Raw genomic sequence first — 7,397 nt, 5'->3', positions numbered from 1 at the left:
GAAAGAAATGGGAGATTTAGGTCCCTTTCCCAGCCTGAAGGACCAGCCAAGCGTGTTGCAATGCATTTCAGGGCTGTGTTGGGCTGACACATCACCTGGACATGAAAGGGCTCTTCACACTAAAGAAAAGCCAGTGCTGTTGGAGTCACTTCCTGGAGAGGAAGTTGAAAATCTACCAGCACAGAGAGCTGGGAAGGTGCCCAGTGCTTCACTAGGGAAATTATCCCAATCCCTCTGGATCTCATACCCATGCAGCCCCAGGACCACCATAAGCAGTCATGGTCTTTCCAGGAGACACTGTTGCCAGCACATGGTTTTTAAGGTGTCTAAGGAATAACCCTGTACAGCCTAAATCTCTTTGTCCACCAAGAGGAGAACTCGAGCTTTTTGTACAGATGTTCCCATGCTGGATTTATTTGCTGTTATTTTCCTACCACCTTGCTGTGCTTCTTCTATACTACCTATCATGACATTTATATACTATATTTATGTATCTACCTTTGTGCAACCCTGCTTGGGCAGAAAGCAATGCAGGGTGACCCAAGCTCAAGCCCTAAAGTGCCCTGGCTGGAGCAGGGATGGCAGCAGGGAGGATGCCAAGGAGAAAGAAAATTGTTCCATGAGTGATTGCAATGGGGAAATGTAGGCACAGAGGGGGAAAACCTTCGCAGGCACTATAAGGGAAGGAAGAATGGCTGTGGGGATGTGCTCTAGGGAAGAAGAGTGGGCTATGCATCAGATCCCACTGGCAGAGCTGTAGGCACTGCCTGGACCAGCTCCAGCACTGGCACAGGTGCAGTCACACAGAAGAAAACATCTCCTGTCCCCTGGGGCTCAGCCTCTTTCCTGGGAAGTGAGGAGTTACAAAAATAGGAAACTGAAAATGCTACTACACAGCAGTTAAATATAGCCTGACCAATTGAGGAGCTGCAGCCCTCACTCCAAAACCAAAGGTAGGGAAAGAGAGCTCCTCATTCCCTGCCAGGATGAGGTGGGATGGAGGGAGCTGCCGGCCATGCAGAGACTCCCTGGGGAGCCTGTTCAGTGCCCCACCACCCTCTGGGGGAAGAACCTTTTCCTGATAGCCAGGCTGACTCTAGTCACAGGGAGCAGAGACCAGGGCTGCCCCTCAGGAGGAGCTGCAGGGCTCAGAACACAAATCCAATTGGCCATGTATGAAGTTACAGTGGAAGGTGTCTCTGCTCATGGCAGGGGGTTGGGCTGGATGACCTTTACAGGTCCCTTCCCCCCCAAACCATTCTGTGATCCTGTGATTCTAAAACTGCACACCAATCCCAGAGCAGCCACTCTTCTGCAAAGGGCACAGTAAACCCAACAGAAACCCACTAAGATTTGAACGTACTGGTAGAAAAACAAAACAAGAAAAAAAAAAATAGGTGTTTTTGCCAGTTTTCTGGGCCGAGGGTCCAAGCGCTGAGAAGCAACATTTGGTCAGAGCCCAACTCTCCATCCCAGAACACCAATTGTCAAGAGCTGTGCTGAGCCCTGGCCAGGAGACTGGGACTTGTAGCTGTCTTAACACTGCTTAATGCACAGGGTTTATCTCTGACATGAAATTAAAGCAAATAAGGAGGTGCAGTGTCACAGCACATGCCATGGCAGAGACAACCACAACACATAGAATCTCATAATACAATTTCAGAAAGCTTCAACCATACAGAGTAACACCATACCACTTCAGAAGGCGTCAAGCATCTGCTGACACACAGTAACATCCTGTCCCTTCAGAAGGCTGCAAACAGCTCCCTTCTTGTTCTTGAGCCCAGCCTTTTATCCCCCTCGTGTCCATGCACTGCAGCTGTGTGCCCTCTGCTCCCTTTGGTGGTTGCTCAGTGCCCCTGGGCACTCCATGGCTCATTGCTGTCAGTGCTGCTCACCTGCCCTGCACAGCTCTGCCCACTGGGGATGAGGCTCCACAGCCCCATTCCCAATTATCCCAAACTGTGGGCTTACAGTGCAGGGCTTTATTGTTGTGATGAGTTTATTTCCAGGTGGGCTTGAGGACCCTAAGGACCGCGCTGCATCCCTGACGAGGTTCCTTCTCCTCCTTAGATGCCAGTTTAGCTCCCAAAAGTGAAGTTTTCTTCAAGGTGTGAAGACTTAATGGTTTAGTTATTGCTTGCACAGCAGGTTGAACTAGTGAAGGGCAGTAGAATTACTGGGCATGAGTAATTAAATTAAATCAAATTAAAAAAATAAGCTCTCCTTATCTGAAGCTGAACACTGGAAATTAGTAGACACTTACAGTCTTAATCTCTGTTCCTCAGATGTCTGTCTGCAAAAGGAAGCAGCATCAGCCCTGTCTAATTTCCTCATCTAATTACACAGGATTACAGAGCCGGCAGCTCACTAATACTTATGCTTTGTTTGAGATTCCAGTGAAACACCTCAAAGGCAGGACTTCTGTGTTGAGTGTCACGTCCAGATGCCCTTTGATTAATAACTTATAAAGTAAATGCTAATGAGAAAGAGTAGACAGACTTTTGAGTGACTCCACATTTACAGGATGGAAAAATAAGTATTGAAACCTATAACAAAGGACTTTTCAACACTTATCCACAAGAAGGTCAAGTCCAGGATGACAAGAAGACCAGGTTCAGGATGCAGAAGCAGCCTGAATTCTGGGATCTCCTTGTGCCAGGCTTTGCAACCCTGAAACTCCACATAACAGACCCAAATTCCCTCTTGTACTGTGCTACCAAACCCAAGGAGGACAACCCTGCTCTCTACAGCCATCACAGTCATATCAGAGGTTTAGACTGGATATTAGGAAGAATTCCTTCACCCAAATGGTTGTCCAGCCTAGCACAGCTGCCCAGGGCAGGGGTGGAGTGCCCATCCCTGGAGGGATCTAAACGCCCTGTGTATATGGCACTTGGGGATGTGGGTTGGTGGTGGCCCCGCCACTGCTGGGGGATGGTTGATTTCAGTGACCTTAGAGGGATTTTCCAACGTAAATGATTCCATGGTTCTGTTATGGGAGATCTGTGCTTCTGGCAGGACTCCAAGGATGAAAACCAGCACTTCAAAGCTGCTTGGCTGCTCAGGTCATACCAAACCTTTCCTGGGTGCTGCAGGTGGAGAGGGGCAGCAGCAGAGAAGGACTCCACCTACTGCTCCACTCTGGTTTTCTACTGTATTTGTTCCATTGCAGGTCTTCTCAGTTTTTTCCTGGAATCACAGGATCCCAGAACAGTTTGGGTTGGAAGGGACCTTAAAGCTTATCTCATTCCACCCATGGTCAGGGACACCTTCCACTAGCCCAGCTTGCTCCAAGCCCTGTCCAACCTGGCCTTGGACACTGCCAGGGATCCAGGGGCAGCCACAGCTTCTCTGGGCACCCTGTGCCAGGGCCTCCCCACCCTCACAGGGAACAATTCCTTCCCAATATCCCATCTAACCCTGCCCTCTGTCAGCTTAAAGCCATTCCCCTTGTCCTGTCACAACATTCCCTTGCCCAAAGTCCCTCTCCAGGAAGGTTTAAGTAATACCATTTCCTTCAGGTAGGAAGAATTGGCATGCTAGGTGTTTCTGCTGGCAGGGTTTCCCCCCTCCTTTTGTTTAGGAGAAGCAGGAGAGGTGTGTAAGGGGAGTTCTGCAAAGCTCCAGCGTTCCCAGGGGAGGAAGACTCTGCCTTGGCAGTCTCCAAGCGCCCTCTGGTGCAGACACAACCAGCAGCTCCAGCCAGCCCTGCCGGGGGATTTATCCAGAGCATCCATCCAGCTGGATGTTAATGGGGCTGTTTGGAGTTATGGAAAGGGGGGTGACAGCCACCCTGCTCTGTGAAGGCAGCGCTCCCCAGCAGAGAGGGCCTTTTGATCTCTGCTCCCTGTGACCAGGGACAGGACCCAGGGAATGCATGGAGTTGTGCCAGGGGGGTTGGGAAGGGTTACAGGGAAAGGTTCTTCCCCAGAGGGTGCTGGGCACTGCCCAGGCTCCCCAGGGAATGGGCACAGCCCCAAAGCTGCCAGAGCCCCAGGAACATTTGGGCAACACTCCCAGGGATGCACAGGGTGGGATTGTTGGGGTGTCTGTGCAGGGCCAGGGGCTGGACTGGATCATCCTGTGCGTCCCTTCCAGCTCTTGTGTCAGCTGGACATTGACACAAGACTTGCTTCAGAATTTACCCAAATTTTTAGTGTAAATGGGATTGGTCTGGTGGAATTGAGAGGATCAGCTGGTACCTGGATTGGAGCAGAGAAAGGCATAGATGGCTCTTCACAGACCATCCAGGCACCCCAGCAGAAGACAGGAAGCTTGGAAAGAAAGAGGCATTTCCAGATAGCACAGGAAAATAAGTTTGAGGGTAACCAAGGGTATGAAATGTGGTCAAGAGGGCAGTGAACACTAGTAAGAAATTTGCTGAGATAACTACAGCAATGAGAAAGAGGGGAAATAAAAAAAAAAAGCAATGAAAAAGATCAGCAGAGCCATTCTAGTATGGCACTGAGAGCTTGATGGCCAGGCGAGATACATGAGGAGAAACATGTAGGCAGGTGGGGATGCAAAGAATGACTAACGAGGCATCAGGCAATGGATTCTGTCTGTCAGGTGCTGCAAACACAACACCCAGCATGGAGCTGAGCAGGAGTCAGAGCATCATTCATTTAGTGAGGTCTGCTGCAGACAGGGATCCGGGGTCTCAGTGGGAGCATCTGAGAAATGAGGGAATGAAACGGAAAAGCCATCAGCTCCCTGGATACTCTGAAATATGAGCTGCAGCTGTGGTTATTTTTAGAAGCATGAAATATCCTGAGTGGGAAGGGAGTCACAAGGATCAGTCATGCAGTCCAACTCCTGGCTCAGGACACCCCAACAATCCCAGCCTGTGCATCCCTGGGAGCATTGTCCAAATGTTCCTGGAGCTCTGGCAGCCTTGGGGCTGTGCCCATTCCCCGGGGAGCCTGGGCAGTGCCCAGCACCCTCTGGGGAAGAAGCTTTTCCTGATCTCCAGCCTCCCCTTGGGTCCTGGCCCTGGAGGAGTAGAGGTTAACAAGTAGTCCATTTACACAGAACAGGGTTTGCTGGCTAGTTGACAGCATTTAGATTCTACTGAAATCTGCTGAAAACTACTTGGACAAGCTATTAAACACCTAATTCCTATAGCTCTGCAACACTAGTAGGCCAATTAATAAATTCATATGGATTCTTTATTAGGAAAAAAATGTTTTAAACAAAAAAAGCTTTTGCTGACAGACAAGAGGAAGATTAAGATGGCTTAGCTTTAGCAGTAGCAGTGTTATTATCTAACTGCTGGGGCCCAGCAGGAGATCCTGTGGATAATTGTGCCAAGATCAAGGAGGGGTTACGAGAACTCAGGTCTTCCTGCTAGTGATTTCTGAGAAGCTCAAGTGTTTTGTAGAGATGCTGAGGGTCACTTTATAGGGAGTGGGATTGTGCTTAAGACGTGGAAGCAGCACCTCTTTACCTGGCCTCTGCCTCGCTGCCATGCCAGCGTGCCCAGGAAGCAGAGATGTGTGCTGAGCCAGAGATTCCTGCGCTGCCCCAGAGCACACACAGCCACGGAGGCCTGGGAGACTCCCACGGGAGCAGCTGCTGCCCAGACAGCCCCCCGTGCTCAGAGTGGGCTCACAAAGGGCTGTGGGAGCTCTCCTGGCCACTGCTGGCAAGCTCAGCTCCTCCTCATGGACCTGACAAGGCTCTCCTGCCTCTCCACCAGCATTTCTTCACATAAAACGTTCTGTGTGCGCTGCAAACAGTGAGGCTGCCTCCGGGAGAGGTGGGAGATGGTGCCAGCAGTGCCTCAAGGAGACACAGTCTGCATAAGCAAGAGCTCCCTTATGTAAGAGTCTCACTGTCAAAGCCAGGCCAAAACAGCCCTTTGCTTTTCTGTCATTCTTGACTCGGTGGGGAAGCATCAATGCAAACATCCCTCTGCAGAGAGGAAAGCCTTGGGACAATAATCTACTGCAAAATGATACTCTCCAGATTTTTAAACACCTGCTGTTGGTCAGGGGCACTCAGTGAAACGTATCAAGCTGCGCTTGGCAAATAAAACCTAAAAAAACTCTAAAAGATAGCAGTGTGGAGCCTGCAAAATCTTCTGGGCTGAAGTAAGTGCTGGATTGGCAGTGGTGCCATGGCTCACACTTCCATGGACGTATCACAAACACTTAAAAGCAGAGTCACGCTTGAACACTTCGGGCACAGGATGCTATGGATTCAGGAATGTTAATGAGCTGCTGCTCTGAACTGATAGACTTCTACGGGAAGTCTCTTCCCATCTTTATTCAGTGCCTGGAAGACCAGAAGCTTCAGTCTCTGTGTTGTTGACTTGAGAGAGACAAATACTTCAGTGGAATGTAAAGGAGCAGCACAGCTGGCTCCAAGCTTATTTAACATCCCCGTGTTTACACTGTAATACCTATGGGACAAACAGTGCTGTGGTATTATTAGTTCTTTTCTGTTTTTTTTCCCTCAGAAATAAAGAATCACCACAATCTAAGGAGGCTGGAAAAAGGCCTATATAATCATTTCTCAGTGGGACACAAGAAGAAACAGAAATCAAAGCCTTCAGACACAGTTTCTCCAATTTGACCTGCGAAGCCTGGATCAGCAGTTTTCAGCATATAGAAAAGGAGGCTCAAGTTATGAGGCTCCTCTTTCTGTGCACAGAAATAATAAAATGAGGGGTAAAGCCAAGCATCAGTCATGCAGCAAACTGCAAACTGGCACTATTTCCCAGAAACTGAAGCAAATGCAAAGGAATTTGCTTTTAGGGCTAAGCACGTGTTGCTTAAATAGCAAGTCTGCCACATGTCACATCTGTTACAGCCTCCTTCACACAAACCAGCTCTTTTCCTGCAGGGCTGAAGCACTTCCCAGCCTGTAACAAGGACAATTTACCTGGTGGCAGGTAGCTTAGCCAGGTGTCACACTTGCTTTATGGAATAAGCCACGGATCCCAGGAAATATCAATGTCGAGGTCACAGGCAGCATGGCAGGAGTTCGCACACAGGGAGCCCTTCAAGGCAGGACAGCATCAGACCAAAGTAAAATGATGGTTGCCTCCACGAGGGGAGCAATGCTGAGAAAGGCAAAGAAAAACTCTTTTTCTCCATGACTGAAACCCACAGATGCTGAGTCTCCCCTGGCTGTATTGGGATAAAGGTGTCCTGCAGAGCTCCAGGTGACAGTGACACACCTCCTCCAAGGGTGTGCCGGACTCCCTGCAGGATCATTCTGCCTCCAAGCGCATTTGGCCAAACTAGCATCAAGCTCCACAGCCACAGAAACATTCACTCTAGTCCCAGGGACAGCAAAGCTTAAATGGTCTTTTATTTTCAGCTTGGTTCACTCTTCTACTTATGCAAGAAGACAACCTCTTGTGCTTCACCTTCTGAATGTGTGATCCT

This window comes from Motacilla alba, chromosome 8, assembly GCF_015832195.1.
Source record: "Motacilla alba alba isolate MOTALB_02 chromosome 8, Motacilla_alba_V1.0_pri, whole genome shotgun sequence".
NCBI classification, from domain to species: domain Eukaryota; kingdom Metazoa; phylum Chordata; class Aves; order Passeriformes; family Motacillidae; genus Motacilla; species Motacilla alba.
The sequence above is the reverse complement of the archived record's forward strand: the minus strand, read 5'-3'. Positions refer to the sequence as shown.